The sequence below is a fragment of the Saccoglossus kowalevskii genome, chromosome 2 (genome assembly GCF_978046115.1).
Source record: "Saccoglossus kowalevskii chromosome 2, keSacKowa6.1, whole genome shotgun sequence".
Lineage (NCBI taxonomy): Eukaryota > Metazoa > Hemichordata > Enteropneusta > Harrimaniidae > Saccoglossus > Saccoglossus kowalevskii.
Window position 1 is genome coordinate 326,101 of NC_140642.1, and position 16,983 is coordinate 343,083.

A 16,983-nucleotide genomic window follows, 5' to 3' on the forward strand; every position below is an offset into this window, starting at 1 on the left:
CTCATTTGTAATCTATACAATAAGAAACAAAAAAAAAATCATGATTAAAATATTAAATACAATAAAATCAACTTTAGGACAGATGATGAACACCTAACAGGTATACTAAAAAAGTTAAAATGACAAAACAATCATTGAGCTAGGAACATTCGTCCACATCTGATTCAGGGCACGATAAGAAAAAAAAATCCTAAAATGCCAAATGCCTAAACCAACCACCAAATATTTTTTTTTTTGCTTTACATTCACATGTTTGTGATTTTATTATTGTTACACTTTGCTGGTTTTTTGTTACTTCGTTGTATTTCCAACCAAGATCCCACGCATGAATACGGTTTCAATTTTAATTATTATTGTGCAAATTAGATGGTTGGATATTGACATCATGGTCAGTTTACCACCTCAGTTATCACATCGTGCTTTGTAAATATTTGAAAAGCTCAGTGGTCACAGATAGTGTTGCTAACGCAGCACACGCACGCACTCTTTCGAAGGGGGAACTAGCCATGTTGTGTACGGCCGCAGTGAGTTGAATTGAAAAGCCCGCTTCAAGTTGTGTACGTAGAGTAATAGATTATTATAAATTATATTAGACATAATCATAATCGCAATCAAGAAGCAGATCTTTCCTCACCGATAAAATAGCTACTTATTGCTGACCCGTGTTTACCATGTTGTTAGGACAATTTGATTCATGGCATTATTCAATACAGGAGTTATGAAACGCGATCAGACCCCATTAAAACAATATCACGCGTCGTGCGTTACTTCAATAATAACACCCAGCTGATTTGAAGACTATATAGTTGTGTCTTCAATTATTATTTCAAAGGCGAATATCTTTCACGTATACACTATAAACATTACAAACGGTAACATCGGTGTAAAGTATTTATTTCGAGAGCAAGTCAACACTGTTCATAATGAAAGAATCGACAAAAATGGCAAAATAAAAGGAATATCTAATCATTCGAACTACAACGTGCATACATACATACAGTATTTTGAGGATCGTCGATTGATATTACGCCATATTGCAAGTGATACTATTATGAATGAAAGTGTTAACGAAATGTAATGTGCACGCACGCATTTCTCGTCCACCGGTGCCCCAGTCACGTCAAACAGTCGATTTACGAGAGTTTAAACAATGCGGTCAGGATATTATAATTGTATAGTGGAATCTGTCTAATGGATAAGCGAGTGCTCTCTGTACATCTTGGGAATAATCAAAACTTAGCGCATTTTATTAAACATGAATTAGCATACAAAGTGTATGCCATTATTACTGGTCGATGTTCGCCATTGAAAATGCGTACGTGTTTACCGTCAAAGAACAAACTACGCACCATCTCTATAATATGAAACATTTACGATTTCTTGACCCGCTTCCAGTTTGCTTATTGAATCTACAATGATAATAATAAAATTTCATCTCATTCTTTCCAATATAACTGTTTATTTTAAATTAGTGGTAAAGACATAATCGAGTATAATTTATAAGCGGAGTCTGAATTTGTCAATGGTATACGTTATTATACGTACTGTGATTCAGTAGTTTGCTGGTAAAAATAACAAGTTTGGTATTAAAATATGTATAATTTCAAAATTTGGTTAATTTTGTCTTAGAAATATGGGTCAATTTCTCGAGCTAGTAACTACAATTGTCTCTTTGTAGCCAAGCCAAGGCCGTTACCTCGAACAGGAGATCGTCTATAATGTTTCTTTTTTGTCGTTGATCGTGGAAATTTGAATCTGGTGGTGTGGTTAGTTGAGTGATTTCTTTTGCCAGGCTGCTAAGGATGTCAGCGTAATTTGTGACGAATCATAGTGCTTCATTTAATTTGGTTTTGAACCATTTGAAGAGAAACTCGTTGTTTGAAGCATCGGCTATGGCTCTCAATGTTTTGAGGTTGACTCTGTTTTTCAAATGGGTCAATGTATTTAATACATTCTGTTGCACGTTCGAGCGGGGTCAGCCCCTTGTCATTTGACCATTCAAATGTAACGTTCGTTCTTGCCTCTTCTAGTATTTCGAAATCGTGGATACTCGAAATGATGTTTAAAAAAACGATGAATGATAGTTTGCTGAGTACTGCCATTTTATTAGTGAAGAGAGAATGAACTGAATACTTAGTTTTGATGTTTGACTGAGTAAAGATTGAATCCTAAAATTTCGCGATTTCGGTCGGTTTTCCAGTTATTGTAAAATAAACCTTCAAAACTAAACTATTGATTGATGCATTACATTCGAGCGGTACACTGAATTACCGATGATATAAAAACGATCAGAGTGGTGGAATGTTTCTCGTCTACATCGATCACAGATATAGATCGACGGCGTGCACAGTCTTTGATTCGGCCTGAATTGAGACAAGGCGTCATACACCCTTGGGGTGTGCCTTTTCAGACAAGTGAATTGGTGACGGACTGGAATCATCATACTGCCTGGGTCAGATTCATGTTGACTGAATCAAGTTGACCCAGTTTTTATCCCCCAAATAGTCAATTTCGAGTATAATCGTAACATTGACACGGAGAACGCGTCATTACGAGATTGAACGTGTTTTATTTCAAATCCCTCCGCTGCGGGGCATGTTTTTTTTAATGACGTGGAAAATGACGGTAGTATTTTAGCAAAGGGTAATTGATAAAAATAATTTAAGCACAGTCACTCTACTAGGAGTCACTCTACTAGGACGGTTAGGAAGCTCTATTGGTTAAAGGTGTGAACGAGCAGCTTCTGAGAACCTATGCTGGTCTCAAAACTATGACGTATTTGTCATTGGAATGCACTATTTTTCACCATTATTTATTGCGTTCGATGTTGCTCGAGAAGACCCTCGAGAAGACCGTGAACTTTTTTAAATTGTGCTTTATTTTTACATCAAACTACAATCTCAACTGAACTGTGACTAGGAGTGATATTGTATTTTTCAGATGAGCATTCTTTTGCAATCTTGAAGATGCTTTACTCGAGAAAAACGGTGTTTTGTTGACAGTCTCTTTGTCTTGATCTCTAACAGTCTTTCGGTCCGTAAAATAAACCCCTCACTCAGTTTAGAAACAATTTTATCGCTAAAAACATTGATGTCTGCAAACCTTTACAATATTCCTTTGTCCATTCTCGTATTTTTTGTGTGTTTTTAGAGTCACTTTATGGCGAAGTTTTGCATGTTTTCGTCTATGGAGGTGGTCGCCGTGTTGCTTTATTGCATAGTTTTCATAGGAGGTAATTGGACAAAAGAGATTTTTGATTGTCGTGCTTTCATATCCCTCCATTCGCTTTATTTGACGACTGATACAAATCCCGTTCAACATGTTTTGATTCAGTCGAGACAGGGGCGACTTTTGGGGGAAATTCACTAATATAGTATTCTATTAACTATTTATAATTTCAGAATGCCATACAAGACAGCAAGATTTTCTCGCGAAAAACGTGTATATACAAAGCATGTTCATTTCCGCATTTGAGACTGCTCTTCGTTGAAAGGTCAAAGTGCCATGTATTGCAATGCTTTGTGGGGGAAAATGACGCAACTCTCGCACTGTCTCATGATTTATCGCGTGTTTTCCGTCGCCTGTTTAATGCTAATGACTTCTTAACTCGTTAACACCTCTCTTGTTTCAATGTTTATGGAGACGAGGGTGGGTACAATAGAATGACGCGGCGCTTCCTAACCGTCCTAGTAGAGTGACTGTGGTTTAAGTCAGTGAATTGACTGATAGTGCCGGGGTCAACAGAATGTCGAGTCATGTTATCAGTATCCCATACACGCAGGTCGAAATTCACGCTTTCAACTTGAAACTCAATATCCCTCAGGCTGTTTGTGAGTGTTCATGTTTTAGATAACATAAATATACCAACATCTGTTGTTTATCATCTACGTGGGAGGTCTATTTCACGTTGGGAACACTTAGGACTAGACACGCCTTACATTTAATCTTGTGATTGAGTTCAGACTGGCACTCACAAGTGTGCTTCGGAATGATACACATCGCTTATATCAAACACTGTTGATATTCGCGAGTGAAACGCGTTGGGCCACTTTCTGTCTGAAATACCCTTACCACAAAGACTATTTTGACTCGTACGGTAGTCATGTCATGGAATGTATAAGATTTCTCGTACGTGGATCTACAATCATCAATTACTTTCAAGCCATGTGTTGCCAATACGTCCTGTATGACTCGTTGTGTCCATGAGATGAACTTTTCACGGAAGGTCAAACTTGGTCTACCACCTTTGAATCTTTGGCAAGAAGCGAGGACATATCTTCTTCGCCGAGGGAAAAACGAAAATCGCTACGTTACACCGTAAACTCATTCCGTGTGATGATTATGTATGTCAAAAGTTATTCTGTGAAACGATCAGGTAATTATACATTTTAACTCATAGTAGCGTAGTCCGCCATTTTTTTGAAAAACAAACTGTACGTCGATCAACCGATTTTGCATACTTTGCATTTTAGCGGATTGATGACCGCAGTTTTACGGGATAATTCATACTATTAAATTTTCAACACATAACTTATACTTTCTTTATATAACTATCGGTTTTTAATATTATCCTCTCTCTCTCTCTTTCTTGTACGACAGATGAGCGATTCTGATTATAGTGATGGAATAAAAAAAAAAGTGTACAGACTGCTTGACTCATTGAAAGGAAGTAAGAAATGTAAAAATAAACAACATATGTATATATAGAATGAATTATTTTTTATTGATCAATGTTTACTATTATTGGCTTTTCTCGTTTCTGTGTTTTAATCGAATCGTTTATGTACTCGTATTTTTTGTGGCATTAAAAATAAATTTAACCACGCCGCACATTTACATGTATCTACGTATTTTTCGAGGTGTTAACAAAGAAATATTTAATCACGCTAAACATTTATACACTACGCAACTATTTTCCTTACTCACATCGTATGTTTTTTTGTGACGTTAAAAAAATACTCAACCATGTCATAAATATATACTCCATGTCAATATTTCATTCTTGTTTACTTCTTTTGTGCAATAAACTCCATTAGTTTTCAAAATGACGTGTATTTATTAACGTGTGTGTGTGTGTGTGTGTGTGTATGTGTGAGCGCCCTCTACGATATATTCTGAAAATCTTTCGTCCACGCCTGTCCAATTAAAAAAATAATTAAAAATAATTAAAAAAAATTGATGGTAATTTATGCAAATGTATTCACGATGACCTCGGCACGACCTCGTATTCACATCTATTTTATGTATGCAAATGTATGCACAATTTCCCTTACGGCATTGGTCCTCATTTATGCTAAAATCTTTCGTCCACGCCTGTCCAATTAAAAAAAAAATTAAAAATAATTAAAAAAAAAAAAAAAAAAAAATAATTAAAAAAATTGATAGTAATTTATGCAAATGTCACGATGACCTCGACACGACCTCGTATTCACATCTATTTTATGTATGCAAATGTATTCACAATATCCCATTGTGACGTCATCTTCATTCAAATGATCCCTTTACGGCATTGGTCCTCATTTATGCTAATTTTTGCACGAATTCCCATTGTGACGTCATTATTTATGCTAAAGCTGGACTATAGGTACGACCATGAGGGCGCTGTTCGTATGACGTCATCGCATCCGATTATGAACAGCGCCCTCATGGTCGTACCTATAGTCCATCTTAAACTACTTATACTCGTTGTTATTAAACAATCACCGTCACCACCACCGCCGTGTTGTTATTTTTGTTCTTCTTTACCACCGCCGCGAGATAACTTCTTAGCGCCTGCTACATCACGACGTGCCTTACACATCGGGTACCTAGACGTCGAAGAAACTCCCGTACAGTCAACTATTATCGACGTATGGCACACGTTAAAAGATACTCATTTCAATACGCAACTGTCTTTACTCTGCCAGCAATTACCCATGATGCCACCTACGAAATTTATGGATTATCGATGCGATCTCGTGAAGGAATGTACGACGGCGACAAAAACACCATGCACGAGCAGTAGTACTAGCAAGCGGTATTATTTTCCAAATAATATGTTTGACGCGGAGTCTTTAGTAAAACGCGGATTGTCTAAATCACTTATCAGAACACACAGACACGTATTAATTTCTCGTACGAACCCCGATATTGTATTTTATACAATTGATTGTTACCACCACCATCATCGTGATTAGTGGCAGACAACTTTAATATATTCGATGTTACTATACGTTTGTTTTATCTGTGATTCTAACGCGTGATACATCGATGCGGACGCATTGATCGCCGCCTCCGACGCCGCCGACTCGAATTCTATATGTAGACTCTCAACACGGGTGGTTATATTTCTGCAGAAATACCGTAAATCAGTCTCTATATTACGGGACATACTTTTATATGAGTAAAGATGGAATGTTCCTAGATTACTTAATCTGTGAGGTAATTTTCTTAACGTGTGGCGCGATATACCGTATAGGCACACAACTTGTAACGATGGTAAATCTCCCAGACGCGCGCAGCTTCGACAATCGGTACCTATAAATATTCTGATGTTCAAGAAGAGTTTTTTGAGCACGGGTAGTTCATTAAAGGTCAAAAGTTTGCACCCGTCTATACTGAGATCCACTAAATTAGGTACGGACTCTAAATACCGAAGACCTCCGCCATCTATCAATCTCGTATTGATTAAATTCAGGTGAGTTAAGTGCAACAAATTGGGTATCGGCGTTAACAACGACCCGGGACAAATTTGACAGTCGGATAACGTAAGGCGAATGAGATTAGGCACCTGGAGTAAATTGTTGAATGAATCGATTCTCGTTCTAAATAATTCCAGGTGTGTTAATTTTCGTAGATGCGGCGGTATTTGTGCTCTTTCCCATTTCTCGATATATCTTACCGAGGGGAGTGTGTGCGATACCCAATCTAGTATAAACTGCAACGACTTGTTATCCATAGTGGAAAAGAAGGCTACGTTCAAATAGATTACGTGTTCGAGTACTTGAAACGATTTGGCATCGTTTTTCGATGATGTCTCCAGTACAATATTCGTCAATTCCAATCTGATCAAATTCGGCGTCTTATACAAATTCTCGAGAGTAGCTGCATCACTGAATGTGACGTAATTTAAAGACAGATGTCTCAGTCCGGGTAGAACGGGCAGATTGTTCAACGATGTAAGTCCGCTACAATCAGACATTCGCAGTACTTTCAGTTTTTTTATACCTGACTAAACGTTCGAGCGTCCGGTTATTCATTCCGGTGCAAGAAAGATTCGTTAAGTTTGGAAGCACTGGGAAATCATCGATATTGACATCTGGAGTACGGGTTATGTGTAATATTTTTATCGTTTCTAAACGACCACACGGGAACGCTAGTGGCATAGTGAACTGAACGTATTGTAAAGTTAAACGAGTTAAGTCGTGTTCATACAATACGTTCCAGAGATCCGATTTCGATGCAACCCGGCAACGGTTCAGATTTAGTATACCACAGCATTTAATAACCATTTCATTCAGTCGCGATTCGTCTAAATGCACCCCGACAGTAGCACCACTACTACTATTACTTAACACAGAGGGTATTTGACATACATTTTTGTACTGCCTGACACATGTGATGATACATCAATTAACTAAACCGAGGGTTTATATGTGCTTTTTATATGTTTTTCAATGCACGACCTCCTTCTTTCACGACGTCCCTCGGTAAGTCGCGGCCCTCGATAAGTCGCGGTTTTTGCTTGGATCCCAACACCCGCGACTTAGCGAGGGGCCACTGTACTCGATTCAATTGTTTGCATACTGGAGGTACAGTTCTCGTTTGATGAGGCACATATGTAACTATCTTCGACAGTAGTTCGTTAGGTAGATCTAGTATGTTACTATGTGACATGGTGGTGGTAGTGGTAATAATAAATATTAGAGTTGTTGGTTCTTTTATATAATTATATAGTAGTAATGTGTGATCCACCGTGGAAGTAGTTATGACTAGTAGCAACGCTACGATGCTAAAAGTTACTACGTCCGGGGATTCGAGTTACGAGGTAGACGCTGCCATTTTTACCAGAGAAGTTGGTTTCTTTAAAGGCGGATTGGCATTTCACGGTCTTCCCGATGATAACGTTATAGACTTAAAGTGCCTGTGCAATGCCCACTCTCACGTTAACTATTTTAGATCCGTGTCCTACTGAAGTGGGCAGTTATTGATTTTTTTTGTCAAAATGGTTACTCCTATCCAAGTAAATTTAAGATATATCTAGTGCTGTAGCCACGCCCACCTATCCTGAAACGGTCGACTGTTTCCGGATTTCCGACTCTCGCCGAAAGTGCGCCACCAAATGCCAAAATATGAGAGGAAGCCATACTCCTGAGCTGTACTTATATTATAACACTGCGTGATTCAACATACTTTTAAACGATATACATTTTTCGGTCGGCATTTCTTTTTTTGTCATTTTTTTTTTTTTATGAGATAGAGAGTTTTTAGAAGTTGTTTTCAGAACAAACGTTTGTGATGGTTAAACGTTGTGTTGTGGGCGGTTGCAGTAATACGTATAGTCATAGTGTAAGTATTCACACTTTTCCAAACGATCCGAAGGTGCGACGTCAGTAAACGAAAGCCGTGAAAACAACGAGAAAAGGTTGGGGTGGACCTTCTCCTTACAGCGTCATATGTAGTGTCCACTTCACCTCAGATTCTTTTTTTCGAAAAACTGTCTTCGGCCGTGAAAAAACAACTAGGTTTTAAAGAGAAGCGCCGACAACTTAAACCTGGCGCAATACCAACAATTTTGAAAGAAATAGATTCCGAACCAGCCCATGATCACCGAGGCGGATTTCAGAAGAGAGAGAGAGACGTCGGGTAAGTGTTTCAAATCATTTGACTTGTTTTGCCATCCTGATTATCGCTTTATAGAGACAATTAAGTTTGCGTTATGTAAAGGTATCAATAATTTTGATAGTAACATGAAAACGACGCGTCGGACAAACAGGAAATTACGCAGTCCTTACACACTGCTAATTGTTTTCATTTTCGCAGGCTAAAAGTTTCTGAATTGTTCGGTGATTGGTGTTGAATGTCGAATTCACACCTCTGTTACTTTCCTTCTAGCTTGATCTGCGAAATAATTTATGGGGGTACTGGACATCTCGACCCCCAAAAATCCCGACCCGTTTTTCATACCTACAGCCAAAACAAAGTCAGCTTGGACTTTCAGTTATGAGACATGACAAAACAAACGCTGCCAGTGATAGATTTCGCGAATAAAAAACAAAATTAACGCAATCAAAGGCGCCGACCACACGCGTTGGAAATACTAGTAGATAGTACACGATGTTTCGAATCAAAAGATGTCGATCAACGTTGAACTAGATAGAGGTTCGCGTCGCCACATTGAGACAGGGTCGCGTCGATGCGGTGGGTCGATATGTTCAATTTGGATCGAAATGTCTTGGGTCGAGATGTCTAGAAATCATTTATGGAATAAGAATCCGGGCTTTGGCTGTCAATGCGTTATCACCAAGTAAATAAGTATGACAATCACGCTAACTCGAGTCCACTCTGAATTTGTCTGTATGTGTGTTGCTCTCAATTATTTTTGTTATTCAATTAAACGCCACCAGTCACGCACTTGTCCTCGTCGTGACCCGACGCGTTCACCCATTTCAACTGAATCTATTTCCACGCGGCGGTCATTTATTTAGTAACTGTGATTTGTCGTTTTTTTTAGCTATTTCCCTATTTTATTGATCACTATAGTTTAACGTCTAGAATGTCAAAATATGTTTTCTTTTATTTTAATTTTGATGCTTCTACTGGAAATGTACTTCAATAGAGCATGTATGATATGATTCTTTATGGTTTTCTATCTACTATTGTTGAATCAAAATGCTCTCATTATAATTTACAGATTACGTAGAAGAGCTCTTCAATACACTAGACTTGTATGTTGGAGGAGATTGTGTATTACATACACTTGATGATGCACCCCTGCCACTCAACAGCCAGTATGCCCACCCTGACAAAGTCTCGGCAGTTCATTGCCACACTACAAGATTCACATAACAGTGTAAATACATTTCCAGATGCTGCAACAATTATGCTAATAAAAAACAGGCTACGTTACACAGTTCACATATTTTATTTAGACTTGTGATGAACAAAGAAATATGACAATGTAAACATTGGATTGTCTGTACATGTATGTGAGGAAAATAATGTGAATAAAATATAATTTGTACATGGATTACTATTACTATAGTATATGGTTTTAATTGAGTGACACTGTGTGACAATGAAAAAAAGGAAACACATCTTCAGATTTTGGAATCTATGAAAAACCAAGATTTGATAATTTAAGTCATAAATAATTCTCTGACATAAATATTGATAAATCTGTTACTGCTCACTCTGGTAATACTGTAGTCTTTTTCAAGGAACTTCAAGTATCCCCTCGTTAACCTGTGGAGGTTTAGGAAATAAATAAGGTCACAATCTTTATTTGGCATTTGTTTATACGTAATTCATTCGTTTTATGATGCATCTTTTTTTACTATAATAAAGGCAACTATTATTATGTTATATATGTGTTTGAATTATGGATGAAAAAAATATTGAACACATTTACAATTAGTAGATAAGTATAAGCAATTGCCACCCAATCCTCTCAAACGATTATTCAAAAAATAATTAAATTTTTTTTCTTCATTTTCTTTTCATAATAATATGTCAATTTTATTTCACCAAACATTTTTCAAATTTACGTTTAAAATTTTGAAACTTGCGGATGTAATGCACACCCGCGCTTCGTGTGAAGGGAAGCCAGGTCAAAACATTGGGCATTTTACGTGTGTAGAGCAGCCCACAGAGACGTCGGCCGATCCCAACAACCATATCAGAAATTGTTGATGGTGGAAAAAAAAATAAGAGTTTCATTTGTGCAACAAAAAAAATCAAACGTGATAAAGTAAAACGCCGATGACATTCGGGCCACACGAGACACTCACGCCTTCGACCATGAACGAAAATCCAATATATGGATGCCAATGCACGTTTGAACGAAGCAGGCAATATTTCTGAGGAAATTCGCGATCTAAGTTTATCGAGCATAATACAGAGTTCACACATACCTCTTTGAAATTATCGATAAGATATTTTATAAAGAGTAGTAAGCTCAACTAGAACAAAAAAAACTAGAACTTCTTACCGACTCGAAAGTTGTCCAGTGCCGAGGTTCAGCGATAGTTTACAAACGTGCGCCGGGGACGGTGACATCACTGCGACCAGCCACACCAGAACGGACATATCTCGCATCTAACTCAACCCCATGCAACAAATTTGATATCCAAGTGTTCATTATGGCCCGTTCTTCCTCGACGAAAAAGTACATAAGTGACAATTTAGTCAAAGACGAGAAAACTGCACAAGAAATTTGCCTTATTTACACGTATCGGCAATGCGAGCTGCCCAGCAACTTCCCTTTCTGACGTCACAAGGGGAATTTCTGTATGGCAATGAATAGCTAATGAGGAGCCTCGTTTTAAAATACAAAAAATAAAGTTGCTGTAGACTGAGTTTAAAACACATTTTTTCACTTAAAAAAAATAATTTATGCTTAGAAACATAAAAATTAATAATATTTATGTATCAATTGATAATTTTAGACGTGAAAATAGCAGCCATTTCACAGGCACTTTAACTGACCATTTATTAGCAGATTTTTTTGGCAACATATTTAAACATTATTATCAAAACGACTGTCAGTTGAATCTGTCTAAATATGACCGCCACACACTGGATATACATTATTTGAAAAATGCTATTCATATAGCGGATTCGTTATGCATGGAGAGTTTTGTGAAACGCTTGCACGAAGCTATCGTCAAGTCACCCGAAACATTTTATTACATTCAACTCTCGTTAGCTCTCGATTATATCGTCAATCGACTTCCTGGATTATGGAATGAAGATCTTTACGACGATATATCTATTGGACTCGCTCGATGTTTGCCACATTATATGAATGCTGATACGAATCGCATTCGATGTTACGATCAAGCATTTGAATCGTGGAATGTGACGACACTGCGGAGATTTGTTCAGAGGCGTAGAAACACGGGTGACGTACAGGCGCCCGTATTTCGTATTTTAAAGTATTGGCATCGTTGGATTAACAAAAACACGTCAGTCCTAAACGACATAGTGGAACTAGCATTTTCAATTCAATCCGACAGTCCAAGATTAACCGCCGACATACACTCGTTTGTACAAGAACTTATTCCTCTGTCTACTACTAGTAGTTTGTGTCCAGAAGTACAGATGAAGTACCCTATCGAACGGACCCCTCAATACCGTTTTTGTATCCGCTATAGTAAACTCTCAGTTCTCATCGGTAACGATCTAATGGGTGTGGCCAATCTCGGTATAGTACATATAGTTAAGTTCGCCAGTTTAACGTACGATATAAAGTACATCGAAGGCAAGTTATACGTCGCCGGCTACGTAGACCAAACCGACAAACCTAAATTATACATGCTCAATTACGATGACGAATTAAATTATTTCGTTCAAGGGGACGTGGATATAATGGGAACTTGCTGGCGGCAAGTCGAATGTCTCGTGGACTCCTCGACAGCTGTAACGACTGCGGAACCGGCCGCCCAAGATGATTATGATGTGTGCATATCTAAAGGGAGACCATTACCTAATTACAATAGCTGGGTACTCTTAGACGAATTACCCGAAGGAAGTACATGTCATTTACACAGAGCCGGTAAATTATTGGTGACTTTAATGAACTATCGATATATTATAATCAATCATATAGACGGACCGTGGAAGTCGGGAATTTTGAAAACGGCCGCGTACAGTCGAAGGTGGTTTAGTACACCGACAAATATATGTACTGAGATAAATGAAATAGACAACAATCAGTACATATTGCGTGTCGTATTTCTAACGAGAAATTGGGATGCCGAAGCACGTGCTGGTATTATTTCTATTTATTTCGATAGCGACACGTACAATCATCGAATATGCAAACCAATGATTCATCAGATCACTAATATCGAGTACCCGGATGAATTGGAGTTATCGGAAATGGGATGCCCGCAGCTTCCGTCGATATTTTTAATACCTTCGGTTGGTATAGTATCGTTGGATCACCTTAGAGTCGTCGAAACGGAATCGGGCGTTTTCGTACCGAACATAAATGCGAATGTCTTGCAAATCGACAGTTTCGAAGAGTTATTATTAAATCCGGATCATGATCGGAATTGGGTATCACTTCATCTCACGTGCGTGCCAGCGGAATTAACCGGATCTGCTAGAATACTGATGGAGACATGTCTCCACCAATTTTCTGCTTACGATGCACTCACAGCCCGTCTTCTTGATGGCAATCGTCTCAGCGTGTACAGAGGAGATTCGCTTCTACCGTTACATTTTGATATAATTATCGATTTTTACAATTTGTCTATCAAGTTGGAATACATTGGCGGAATTTACGCCAGCGGTAGTTTTTATAGATTTGGAGCAATTCCATACCATCCGTCGTATCCACTACAATAATAATAATAATAATAATAATAATAATAATAATAATAATAATAATAATAATAATAATAATAATAATAATAATAATAATAATAAAAACTACAATTGATCTTGTTCTTTAGATATTCGTCTGATTTCTGAGCACGCGTCTTTCAACATTCGTAATTTGTCTTGTTGTACACATTGGTCTTTATACATATCATGTAAGATAGAGTATTGGAGTGTTTGTGACGTCGCAATTGTGAACGCTAGTTCGCGTCGTCGCTGCCTCTGAGTTATGCACGCCCAGTTTGAGTCGTTCGGCTGCTAGACTCGGGGTAGCAACGGACCAATACCTCCACGGATAAGTTACAATTGTGACGTCACAATTGTGGAGCTCGGGAGTCTGCATGTCCAGTTTGAGTAGATGTTTTCTCGAAAAAAACATAAAATGCAAAAACTGAGCATCATGATTTTACACCGTTAGTAGCAACGGACCACGGATAAGTTACAATTGTGACGTCACAATTGTGAATGCTAATTCGCGTCGTCGCTGCCTCTGAACGCCCAGTTTGAGTCGTTCGGCTGCTAGACTAGGGGCAGTTTTTTTTAGCAACGGACCAATGCCTCCACGGATAAGTTACAAGTGCGACGTCGCAATTGTGAACGCTAGTTCGCGTCGTCGCTGCCTCTGAGTTATGCACGCCCAGTTTGAGTCGTTCGGCTGCTAGACTAGGGGCAGTTTTTTTAGCAACGGACCAATGCCTCCACGGATAGGTTACAATTGCGACGTCGCAATTGTGAACGCTAGTTCGCGTCGTCGCTGCCTCTGAGTTATGCACGCCCAGTTTGAGTCGTTCGGCTGCTAGACTAGGGGCAGTGTTATTTAGCAACGGACCAATGCCTCCACGGATAAGTTACAATTGTGACGTCACAATTGAGCTCGGGAGTCTGCATGTCCAGTTTGTGTAGATGTTTTCTCGAAAAAAACATTAAATGCAAAAACTGAGCATCATGATTTTACACCGTTAGTAGCTAGCAACGGACCACGGATTAGTTACAATTGTGCTAGTTCGCGTCGTCGCTGCCTCGGGGGGTTTTGCACGCCTAGTTTGAACTCGGGGTCTGCATCATGTCCAGTTTGAGTCGTTCGGCTGCAAGGCGCATGACTCTGGGCTGTGTTTACTGCTTGCAGGTAAAAAGATCATTACAGTAAAAAACTTGAAGAAATTAGGTTTTTACCCAAATCTATATTCATTCACACATCATGATCCATACTGTCCTAAATAAAAACAACAGCGCATTAGTAGTACTAGTACGTGATTACGATCATTTATTTACTTAATACAGATATTGCGTGAATGGCCCCGTCGACAAATAGATTAGCGTGGGGGTATCTGGCGTCCGGAAACGGACTTTTTCCCATAGTTACACGACCTGTTCTAAGATTCGTTAGGATGCTAAGTGTTGCGTTCACTGGGCCTTGAACAATAAATTTCTCGCTCGCATAGTCGTCGGAGAATAGTCTCAGAACATAATAATGAATGCCTTCTCTATCGTATAGGTTAAATTGACATAAACACGATATATTGGCGGGAATCTGGGACAGATCTTCGCACAATTGAGGAGCTAAAGTCGTACCGTATATATTTCTATGCATGATAATTTTACCGTCGAGAGTCGTAATAGAGTAATTACTCGCACCTCGGATTATCTCATCCCCGAACAGTAGTGGGTTATCTTGTAAATTTCTTTTTTCCACCGATGTAAGATGTTTCAAGTATAAACTGTTACTAATATTCATTAAAAGTAGAGCAAATACTAAGACGATGCTACAATGCGACTTAAATCTTGAATGAATCCCCAAGTACTCGTGAGTACGTTTGACATAATCAGTGAGTCGAATTTTATTAAGCTTTGACCTATCCAATTTAGCCGTTTCACTTGTGGTGTTGATAATGGGACTGGCGTTACCAAGGTCGTGTTCAACGTATGAGTTAGAAAATCGTTGGGACATCTTACGAATTGTTGATTCAATGCAATATGTCCGTTAATGAATTCATAAAACTGTATATTTTGTTTGACTGAATTTTTTCTACGTATCCAAAATGTATTTGTGTTGATAGTACTCGTTATAATTGTAGCCAAAATTAATATCCACAATATAAAAGAAATGTATTTCATATTTGTAGTTTTTGGGTTCCCCCCCCAGTTACACATTTGAAAGAATGATATCTTGCTTGTTTTTTTGGTGTCTCTTAAAGTGATCTAAATGATGTGCAGTACTGGTACATTTTTGTTTTTATAATATGAATGAATGAATGAATGAATGAATGAATGAATGAGTGAGTGAGTGAGTGAGTGAGTGAGTGTGATAACTTTGTATCTATATTTTAGTACGCTAGATGTTCTTTTGTTAGTGGTCACATGACCACCTTTGAGTTTGTAATGGCGGCAAAGCTTGCCAAGTTGTAGTCTGCAGTTCCACAGAATAAAACTGAGTTAACGTGTTAATTGCCGTTTTTCCTGTGTGGATCTTTGCGGTGGTGGATAGGCAAACACTCGGTTACTACATAAATGGCGACGAGGATAACAGGAATGACCTTAAGGTGAAAAATCGAAATTTTTTTCCACGGACGGTTGTTGTACTGCAGACTATGTGTCAAAAAGGCCAAGCTGTGTGCTTCGTAAATTTGATGGTTACTGCATTTTCTGTGTGAAATACTACAACAGGAGGTATCGGACTTCGTGACTGTATAACTACAACTCTGTGTGAGTTAAAATAGTAAGTGAGTATCTAAGAATTATTCACGTGAACTTCCGTTGCTAAAACGATATACCTAATTACGTATTCAGAATGGCGCTAATCGGAAACGTTAGCGAATTCGACCCAGAACTTGAGTCATGGACGGAATACAGTGAAAGATTGGAACATTATTTCGTAGCTAACAAAATAGTAGAGCCAGACGTGAAGAGATCTGTGTTAATTGCCATAATAGGTCCTAAGGCGTACAAACTTTTGCGAAATTTGTGCAAACCAAAAGAACCAGGCAAGTTATCGTTCACTGAGTTGTGCGAGATGTTAACCAAGCATCACGACCCGAAACCGTCAGAAACTGTTGCACGACTGAAATTTCACAAACGCAACCGACGAAATGGTGAAAGTATAGCTGATTATGTGGCTTCCTTGAAATCGTTAACAGAACACTGTAATTTTAACTCTCTGTCTGAAGAACCACAGGATCAGATGCTACGTGATCAATTAATAGTTGGTATTAATGATGAGCGCATACAATCTAAACTGCTGTCCATTGAGCCAAAAACAGGAGAAATTGTGTCATTCAAAAGAGTTTATGAATTGGCAATAGCTGCAGAATGCGCAAAGAAAGATGTATCCGATATGAAGGACTCCCCTACCATACATAAAACCTATACAACGATAGCAAAACCATGTTGGAGGTGTGATGG

At 38.4% G+C, this 16,983-nt stretch overlaps 3 long non-coding RNA genes across 3 annotated transcripts; 2 read left to right on the forward strand and 1 right to left on the reverse strand.

Annotated features, from left to right (window-relative positions):
- The first annotated feature begins 3,647 nt into the window (after nt 1–3,647).
- On the forward strand, nt 3,648–5,175 carry LOC146748036 (uncharacterized). Its single transcript, XR_014930988.1, has 2 exons — nt 3,648–4,375; nt 4,600–5,175. It is a non-coding gene; the product is annotated as an uncharacterized LOC146748036 (long non-coding RNA).
- A 3,269-nt stretch (nt 5,176–8,444) lies between these two features.
- LOC146748037 (uncharacterized) lies at nt 8,445–10,228 on the forward strand. The gene is made up of 2 exons (XR_014931523.1): nt 8,445–8,844; nt 9,893–10,228. It is a non-coding gene; the product is annotated as an uncharacterized LOC146748037 (long non-coding RNA).
- LOC144349769 (uncharacterized) lies at nt 10,105–11,565 on the reverse strand. The gene is made up of 2 exons (XR_013420071.2): nt 11,189–11,565; nt 10,105–10,443 (listed from the first exon to the last, which is right to left on the reverse strand). It is a non-coding gene; the product is annotated as an uncharacterized LOC144349769 (long non-coding RNA).
- Between the last annotated feature and the right edge of the window lie 5,418 nt (nt 11,566–16,983).